Source organism: Malus domestica, chromosome 06 (assembly GCF_042453785.1).
Source record: "Malus domestica chromosome 06, GDT2T_hap1".
Classification (NCBI taxonomy): Eukaryota; Viridiplantae; Streptophyta; class Magnoliopsida; order Rosales; family Rosaceae; genus Malus; species Malus domestica.
In genome coordinates, this window is record NC_091666.1 from 17,899,346 (window position 1) to 17,910,153 (window position 10,808).

Below are 10,808 nucleotides of genomic sequence, written 5' to 3' on the forward strand. Positions count from 1 at the left end.
GTGAGAAGTGCAAGATCTTCATAGATCATAAGAGTCTTCAGTATCTATTTACTCAGCATGATCTTAACCTTCATCAACGAAGGTGGATGGAATTGCTAAGTGATTATGACTGCACTATTGAGTATCATCCAGGTCATGCTAATGTGGTAGCTGATGCACTGAGTAGAAAATCTCATGGTCGCCTCAATGCTTTGTATGCTTGCCGTGTTCCTCTTCTTGCAGAACTGAAAGCTACTGGAGTAAAGTTGGAGTTAGAAGATCGAAGAGAAGCTTTTCTTGCTAGTTTCCAAGTCAGGCTAGTTTTGGTTGATCGTGTATTTGAAGCTCAGATAGTTGATGAAGAAATTCAAGAAATGATTCAATTGAGAAATGAAGGGAAAAAGAAAGACCTCAGGATTCGAGAATTAGATGGCATGCTTATGCAGGAGAACAGAATGTATGTGCCGAATAATAAGGCATTAAAGAAAGAAATTTTGGACGAAGCACATTGTTCAGCTTATGCGATGCACCCAGGAGGAACTAAGATGTACTATACCATTCGACTATTTTATTATTAGCCGGGTATGAAGAGAGAAATTGCTGAATATGTAAGTAGGTGTATTGTTTGTCAGCAAGTTAAAGCTGAAAGAAAGAAGCCTTTTGGGCGAATGCAACCACTTCCTGTTCCTCAGTGGAAATGGGAAAATATAACTATGGATTTCGTGTATAAGCTGAAGGAAAAATTTTGTCCTAGCTAAGAACAAGTAAGAACATTTGAATACATATGCAAACTATTAACACATTAAAGTAGGCATGCATTCAAAAACAATTCATAAAACCCATGACTTTCAAAGCCTAGTATATGGTGAACCAAAAGACTCTTTAACAACATTAAAGAGAATTAAGAATTTAGAGATTCTTTACCCTTGAAGCTCATCCTTGTTTACACAAGGGATTCACCCAAGTGGAGGGCCTTCAAGTCATCTCCATGCTCCTTGGATCTTCCTTGTGATTTTCCTCCTTTTAGTGCTCCTTTTCTTCTTTGAGGATTTGAGGATTAGTTCTCCAAAACATCAAAAGCTTGATGTCTCTAAGTATCCACACCAAGGATGAAGTGTGAAGATGAAAATGGATGACTTAGAGAAGAAAAGATTGCTAGCTAAATCCCCTCTAAGTGGCCGGCCTCTTTGGAGAAAATGAGAGAAAGTGTTTCACCTCATTTTCATCAAAAAAAACCCTGATAAGAAATAAAGCTATAAAGTTGATTTTATACTTCGTTTCAAGTGAGTGGCAAACTTGTAATTAATCCAAATTTGCAACCCCTCACCCTATGGCCGGCCTTACCTTGTTATTGGGCTAATTTGCCCATTTTGTTTTAGTTGTCATACAACTTAGGGGTGGGTTTGGTTTCGTTCGGTTCGGTTTTTGGCCGAAACCGAAAACCAAACCGAAGTTACTGTTCAGTTCGGTTCGGTTCGGGTTTTTTTCGGTTTTGATTTTTTTCGGTTCGGTTTCGGTCAAATTGTTTTTTTTTCTTTTTAATTTTAAAGCACATGCTTCTCCCTGCCTTGAGCATCCTCAATGAGCAATCAACATGCAACAAATTTGCAACAACGATTTTCTGAGATCGACAATGAACTATGCATTTTAACAGAATCCAAAAAGTAGCAAGGCAGAGCTTTACACAAAAAAAAAAAAAAAAAAAACAGAAGCAAAAGTTAATTACTAGTTAGTGGTAAATGAAAAAGGCATCATACTTAAACAATTGAAGCGATGGTTTGTGTTATTGAATTATTTGCACTGGGAGAAACACATTACTGCAAGTTTACAATGAGTACTACAGCACAGTTTATTCTTTTTTCCAGTTCACCTAGAAAACCAAGAATTAAGCCTTTACCTCCATCTTGCAGATCAAACAAAACTCGTTTCGTCAAATCCAATGAACTTGCAAAGGAGAACAAAACAAAATGTTGAACTGTTGAAGGATAACCGGAGCACTTACCTCGGCGAGTGGAACCGTTCTAGCTGCAAAGTCACCACCATGGTTAATTTTTCGTCAAATCCAATGAAATTGGACAGTGAGTTCCGCCGATTTGACTCGAAAATTGAGGGGAGGTGGGAATTGGAGGTTGGGGAAATAGGTGAGCTTGATTTATGAGGTGGGATTTCTTGGTTTTTGTTGTGTTTGGTTGGAGGGAGGGAGGGAGAGAGAGAGGGAGAGATGGTTTTTTTCGGCTAGGTTAAAGAAATTGGGATTTCTGGGTATAATTTTGGGAGGGAGGGAGAGAGAGAGAGAGGAATTGGGAAAGATGGGTTTTTCGGCTAGGTCAAATAAAAGTTGGGATTGGATGAAAGATGAGAATTGATAACTTATTATGATCTACTTTTTTATAAATATGCTACTCATAAGGTATTAACAGGAAAAAAGTTGCTATCAAAATGGTTTAAGGGAAAAATACTCAGCCAAGTGGGAATGGGTTCGAACCCCCATGGGTTTTTTTTTTTTGAATAATTAAAATCTATTTCGGTTCGGTTCGGTTCGGTTTTCGAACCTTAAAAACCGAAACCGAACCAACCAAATTCGGTTCGGTTCGGTTTGACAATTTCGGTTCGGTTTTTTTCGGCCTCGGTCCGGTTTTCGGTCCGGTTTTTTTCGGTTTTCGGTTTTTTGAACCCACCCCTAATACAACTTAAACATAATGGGCCTTGTGGACCAAAACGCTTTTGGGCCCCGAAGCCCAAAACCAACTTAAAAGCCTAATACGAACATTTCGTATAATTAATTAACTAATTAATTAATCTTGACCATTTTTCAATTAAACAATTTAATTGCATATCCATCTTATTTATTTCTTCACTATCATCCTTACTCGGTGTACGATCCATTAGGTTCCATTCAGCGAGGTAGTGGGCGATTGTTACTCTTAACGATCGATTGTGAATTGAAACCACATTTCAATTCTCCCTTAAAATTAGTGTTTGCTAATCATTAGGGCTTCCACAAACCATGAGTGACACCTAGCAGTATGTCATGGTTACCCAAGCTAAGTAGAATTGGTTGGAGAACCTATCCAGTTACAACTACAATGCAATACGGTCCTTCTCTAATACAATACTCTTAATCACATTGTTTAAGTGATAGTTTGTTTCATGTCTACTATCCAATGTGATACTTCTCTATATGATTCAATTGAACATGATTTGGAACAAACTTCCTAAGTCATATTCATATGCTTTGGCCAAAGACTCCCGAATCATATCTTAGAGTATTCTCCTTCCACCATGAAAGGTTAGAGATCCCTTATTGTACATTCATATGCCTACATGACTAGATAGCTTGATCTCAACAATGCCGTGGACACTCCAATGGAATGCCATTTAACATGAACAAAGATCAAGGACCTAACCATTAGACATCTATGATGCCTCAGGTCAAAGGACTACTTTGCATATTGCAACTATCGAGTTCTTACATGACATGTATGTTTGAATTCTCTTTTGATCGTTGTTCAGTGTACTCGATTACTCTTTCGAGCACCTATGTGTTTGTCTTAGTGTCCAACACTAAATGACTTGATACTTGTCATACTCGCGCTTGAGTCGACATAACAAATACTAACCTTAGCGGATTGTCAATGCCCAATTGGCAATCCTATGGCTAGGAACGTTTTAGGAATGAACATAAGAGAAAGGTCTCGTTAATCTAACTTACTTAAATCACTTATCTCTTAGATCAAATACATTCCTTGGATTCCCTTATTGCTTAAACACAAGATACAATAAATAGTGATTAACAATAAGCTTTGCCCTTCATTAAACATATAAAAGTTTAATACATTAAGTATTTCAAAAGCTATTACATCAAATGAGTGGCTTTGTGGGCATACTTCCAACAATCTCCCACTTGCACTCAAAGCCATCCTCCCATGTATCTAATACCCATCTTTTCCATATAGCGGTCAAGTTGGATTTGAGACATTGGCTTCGTTAGTGGATCTGCTACGTTATCGGCTAAGGCAACTTTGAGGATGTTGACTTTCCCCTCGGCAGCATATATTCTAATGATATTAAAGCGCCTGTCAAAATGCTTGTTCTTTTGATGAGCCCTGGGTTCCTTGGCTTGAGCTATCGCCCCACTATTATCACAGTACAAAGTTACTGGTGATGTAATGGTTGGAACCACTCCAAGTTCAGTAATGAACTTCTTCATCCAGAACGCTTCTTTGCCGGCTTCAGCTGCAGCGACATATTCTGCCTCCGTCGTGGAATCAGCAATTACACTTTGTTTCTTGCTTTTCCAGCTAACATCCCCACCATTCAGAGTGAATACATATCCGGAGTTGGAACTTCTATAATCGACGTCAGATTGGAAATCTGCGTCTGTATAGGCTTCCACTCGCAACTCTGTCGCTCCTCCATAAACGAGGAACATGTCCTTAGTTCTTCTTAAGTACTTAAGAACCGTATTGACAGCTGCCCAGTGTTCTGATCCTGGGTTAGATTGATATCGACTAGTAATGCTCACAGCATATGCGATATCAGGCCTTGTGCATATCATGGCATACATGAGACTTCCTATGGCAGAAGCATAAGGAATAGTATTCATTTGCCGTATCTCTTCAGGAGTCTTAAGTCCCATGGATTTAGAAAGGTGAATTCCATGTCTAACGGGAAGAAAACCTTTCTTAGATTATTCCATCTGGAACCTACTTAGCACCTTATCAATGTACATAGATTGGGATAATCCAATTAGTCTTCTGGATTTATCACGATAGAGCTTTATCCCAAGTACATAAGATGCATCTCCTAAATCTTTCATGTGGAAGGTTTTGGACAACCACACTTTTACAGAAGAAAGTACTGCAGTGTCATTCCCGAATAGTAATGTGTCATCTACATATAACACTAGGAATACAACTGCATCCCCAATGACCTTTTGATAAACACAATTGTCGTCTTCATTTTGAGTAAAACCAAACGTTTTGATTTCAGTGTCGAAACGAATGTTCCAGCTCCTGGAGGCTTGCTTAAGTCCATAAATGGACCTTTGAAGCTTGCATACCTTAGTCTTTTCAGACTTGGACACGAAACCTTCGGGTTGAGTCATATAGAGCTCTTCCTCTAGGTAGTCGTTCAGAAAGGCCGTCTTCACGTCCATTTGCCATATCTCATAATCATGGTACGCAACTATAGCAAGCAAAATCCGAATGGACTTAATCATGGCTACAGGAGAAAAGGTTTCTTCATAGTCAATCCCTTTCTCTTTGCCTGTAACCCTTGGCTACGAGTCTAGCCTTATAAGTCTCCACGTTCCCATCAACGCCTATCTTCCTCTTGAAGACCCATTTGTTTCCAACAAGTACTATACCTTCTAGAGGGTCTACAAGAGTCCAGACCTGATTTTGATACATGGAATCCATCTCGGATTTCATGGCCTCTTGCCATCTCTTTGAATCAATGTCAGACATTGCTTCAATGTAGTCCCTAGGGTCCTCCTTTGTGTCATTGCCACCTAGAAGGTGCAATTCTGCAAAGTCATTGTCTAAGCCATACCTCTTAGGTGGCTTACTAACCCGTTCAGATCTACGTGGAGCTAGGGGTTCAGGAACAGGGTTGTCAACTTGTCGAGTGCTTGTTTGCTGTTCATCATTAATCTCATTAATTTCCATCTCTTTGCTTATAGTTCCTTTGAGAACAAATTCGTCCTCTAGAAACTTAGCAGTTCTGGCGACAAAGACTTTCTGGTCGTCAAGATGGTAGAACTCATATCCCATAGTTTCTCTAGGATATCCCACAAAACAGCATCTTACTGATCTCGCTTCAAGCTTAGTAGCCTCAAGCTTCTTGACATATGCTTCACAACCCCAAATCTTAATATGATTAAGACTTGGCTTTCTTCCATGCCATATCTCATAGGGCGTTTGTGAAACTGACTTGGAAGATACTCTATTAAGCAAGTAAGCTGCTGTATATAGAGCGTATCCCCATAATGTTACTGGTAGATCGGCGGAACTCATCATAGAACGAACCATGTTCATCAAGGTTCGATTTCTCCTTTCAGAAACTCCATTAAGTTGTGGAGTTCCCGGTGGAGTCCACTGTGATATTATTCCACACTCTTTGAGATAATCTAGGAACTCGTTACTCAGATATTCACCCCCTCGATCCGATCTTAGGGTCTTTATCTGTTTCTCAGTTTTTTTCTCAACTTCATTCTTGAATTCCTTGAACCTTTCAAAGGATTCTGACTTGTACTTCATAAGATACACATAGCCAAACCAAGAATGATCGTCGGTGAATGTGATATAGTAAGAGAAGCCTCCTCTCAACGTAGTAGACATAGGTCCACATACATCAGTGTGGATTAACCCTAGAATTTCAGTGGCACGCTCTCCTTTTCCAGTAAATGGAGATTTGGTCATCTTCCCTTTCAAGCAACATTCACAAGTACCCATCTGGTCATTACCTAATGGGCGGAAATATCCGTTTTTCGACATCTTGCGAATCTTATCAAGGTTCACATGTCCAAGTTTAAGATGCCACATCTTTTCTTGGTTAACTTCTTCTCTATCCCTTTTGGGTTTTGAGGTATTCCCGCTTTCAATACAGTGCATCCCACTATTCGTCTTTAGGTGAAAAAGTCCCTCTATCATATTACCATGAGAGATAATACGACCGTTCAAGTATAAAGTGCAACTCATTTTGTCAAACAATACTGAGTGCCCATCTAGTAAAAGCTTACAGATAGAAATCAAATTCTTTATACATGAAGGAAAATATAAACAATTTTTAAGTTCCAGGACTTCCCAGAGGGTAGTTTAAGCATGTAGGTGCCTATTGCTTTTGCAGAGATTTTAGTGTCGTTCCCAACTCGCACTACCATCTCCCCATTGCGCAGTGACTTGCTCCCTGCTAGTCCCTGCATCATATTACAGATATGTTGACTAGCGCCTGAATCAAATATCCAGGAATTGGAGCTCACTGTAAAAGCACTCTCTATGACAGAAATAGTCTCTTCAAAAGTTCGTGTCATAAGGCTTGCAATGCGCACCCTGTATTTCTTCTTCCAACGTTCATCCTTTCCACAATGAAAGCATGTTCCTTTGGATTTCTTTGCCTTCTTCTTATGCAACTTTTTCCTTGTGTTTGCATTCTCACTCCCACTGTCCATTTTGAAACCTTTTTCAAATTTACAGCACATGTCAATCATCTCGTTTAAAGAATGATCGAATCTATTCACTTTATAGTTTACAATAAACTTAGTGAAATCATCCGAGAGAGATGCAAGGAAAAAGTCTTGGGCCATTTTCCCATCGATGGAAGTTCCTAAACTTTGAAGATCTAGAAAGATCCTTTCCATCTTTTGTCCATGTTTATGGACCGATGTCCCCTTTGCCATTTTGGCATTCATTAGACTACAAACATTTGAGAATCGTACATTACTAGTCTCATTGTCATGCATCTTATGCAAACTTTCAACCATGGCACAAGAAGTGTCCATGTGCTTATGTAGCTTCATAAGCTCCTCACTAAGTGAAGTGAGGATTAAGCATTTGGCTTGTACGTCATCCTCATAGTGTCTAACATAATTTTGACACTCCTCCTTTGAAGCCAGTTTCGTAGGAGGTACATGAGGAGGGGATTGCTTAAGCACATACAATATGTCTTTCACCTTTGAGACATTCTCAATGTGGCGATACCAAGCAAGGAAACGTTGGCCCTTAAGGCCCCTTTTGTCAAGTATAATGGTGGGTATTATTTTAGGCATGTCATTAACTACATAACATAACAGAAATCGTATTAGATTGTTTGTTTCAAAACTACTTGATTGGGTCTTAAATCAAATAGTACCACCCACTATTTTTGGCAAATTCCACATCCCTCAATGGAATTCGAGAGTTATATTGAACTCTAAGCGGGGTATGGGAGACTCACCATTACCAAGCCCACCTCACGATGATACGATGTTGGTTAGCAAAAATAATGATGAGAGAATAATGCTTTATTCATTTACAACTTTTGTAATTACCCATCCGTTTGGCTTGTAGAGAATGTTGCCTCACGATGATACGATGTCGGCTCTATTGCACTTAGTTAAGTTATTCCCGACATGCTTAGTTTGTGAAGGGGTTCAAGAATAGCCTCACGATGATACGATGTCGGCCATCCTCATTGCCTACACTCACCTCATCATATGTTTATGGACTCCTCCTGGATGTAAGCACATACTTTGAACTCCCCCATGATAGGGTGAAGCCGGTGCATGAGTCACAAACGATTGAAGCCTACCACGGTGGAAGGCCTACGAAGAGATGTTCAAAACATCTCTCGCTTATCAACTTAATATTCGTTTGTTGAGGGAGTAGTTTTGGGCTACATCAAAATCATTTTAATCTTATTAAAAGAACTTGGGCCTATCACAACTATTGGTCCAAGTTAATATGTATTAGTAGCATATAATACTCCCACTGTTTCGTTGAAACAAGCGAGACTATATGGAACTACTAACGAACGCTTTGCATCCTCATATGGACTATATAATCCTATTAGGTTTTAGGATGATTATGAACTGTTTGATTTGATCCAACACAAGCCTTGTGTTGGACCTTGGGTTTAAGGTAGATAGTTGTTGATTTTAGTTACGCGTTTAATCTAATTAAACCGTTATTTCCTATTGGGCGTTGGACCCAACTATTCCAATTTGCATACAATTAAACAAAAAGGAATACTTGAAATAAAGAGAAGGGCTTATGCCCTTTTACAACACATTGGAGGACTTATGCCCTTTACAACAAATTGAATTAATCAAATTACATTCAAATCTACACTACCAAACCCAAACATTCATAATGTAAAGCGCCCAATCACATAGCTCAATTATCGAGGCCTTTGGTTCATAATCACCCTTTTCTTAATCAATCACATTAACTAAGAAAGCAACTTAAACAATTGGTTTTCGGATCCATAGAATTGATTTAAATGGAACTAAATGAAATGAAAATCCAATTCTCATTAAAGAGACAAAACCATTTTGTTCTCATTTTATTTGGGCCAAAAGGAAACTATGACCACAACAATTGGGCCACAATGCAAAAACATAAACTTTTGGGGTCACCTTGAAAAAACACAAAAGTCCACAACTTCATGTAATTTCAACCAGAACCCAAAATTTTAATAATGTAAAAACATCATTAAAGGAGCAAAACAATTTGTCCTTTAGAGTTTTTGGACCTAAACGTAAAAACGTAAACTTTTGTGCCAAAATACAAAAACACAAAAGTATCAAAACTTTATGTAATTGCACAAAAGGCCTCAAAAGTATCCCCACTAGGGGGTGGCCGGTTTTTGAGTGAAAAAATGAGTGTGAAAGGGTTTTATGCAAGTGGTGCAGGCATGTGCAATATGCAAGTGGAATAGGTGGGTGAGGTTAAAGGTGAATGAGATGGGTTGTAAGAGAAATGTTTTGTGAAACATTAATAGCATTAAACATCCTTCACCTATAACCATCACCCATCAAAATTAAACCATAACTTTATGAAAAACATAAAATTTTTGAATCAAAACTTCAAAACTTTTTGTTCTTGGCAAGAACTTCAAGAACATTGAAGAACACTCATGAAAACTCATAATAGCTCCATGAATGTTTTCACTCACCAAAACTCAAAATTTCACTACTCAAAAGAGGGCTAACATCCTAGGGTACTTAGGGGGTTCCAAAAGTCACTTTAAAACCATTTTAACAAGACAAACATGAACCCAAAAAATCACCCTTTGGATTTGGCCGAATTTCCAAACATACATGGCACCAAATTTTAGTTCCAATATTCATGCTTAAATGAAATACATCTACAACATTTGAGATGCTAAATTTTCAAGCAAAATTTATATTCAAAGCAAGAACAAAGCTTGTAACATTTACAACATTTAAATCACAAATCATGAAAATCACAAAACCCAAAATGATTCACCATAAACTAGGCCTAGGCTCTGATACCACTTGAAGGAAAATTTTTGTCCTAGCTAAGAACAAGTAAGAACATTTGAATACATATGCAAACTATTAACACATTAAAGTAGGCATGCATTAAAAAACAATTCATAAAACCCATGACTTTCAAAGCCTAGTATATGGTGAACCAAAAGACTCTTTAACAACATTAAAAAGAATTAAGAATTTAGAGATTCTTTACCCTTGAAGCTCATCCTTGTTTACACAAGGGATTCACCCAAGTGGAGGGCCTTCAAGTCACCTCCATGCTCCTTGGATCTTCCTTGTGATTTTCCTCCTTTTAGTGCTCCTTTTCTTCTTTGAGGATTTGATGATTAGTTCTCCAAAACATCAAAAGCTTGATGTCTCTAAGTCTCCAAACCAAGGATGAAGTGTGAAGATGAAAATGGATGACTTAGAGAAGAAAAGATTGCTAGCTAAATCCCCTCTAAGTGGCCGGCCTCTTTGGAGAAAATGAGAGAAAGTGTTTCACCTCATTTTCACCAAAAAAAACCCTGATAAGAAATAAAGCTATAAAGTTAATTTTATACTTCATTTCAAGTGAGTGGCAAACTTGTAATTAATCCAAATTTGCAACCCCTCACCCTATGGCCGGCCTTACCTTGTTATTGGGCTAATTTGCCCATTTTGTTTTAGTTGTCATACAACTTAAACATAATGGGCCTTGTGGACCAAAACGCTTTTGGGCCCCGAAGCCCAAAACCAACTTAAAAGCCTAATACGAACATTTCGTATAATTAATTAATCTTGACCATTTTTCAATTAAACAATTTAATTGCATATCCATCTTATTTATTTCTTTACTATCATCCTTACTCGG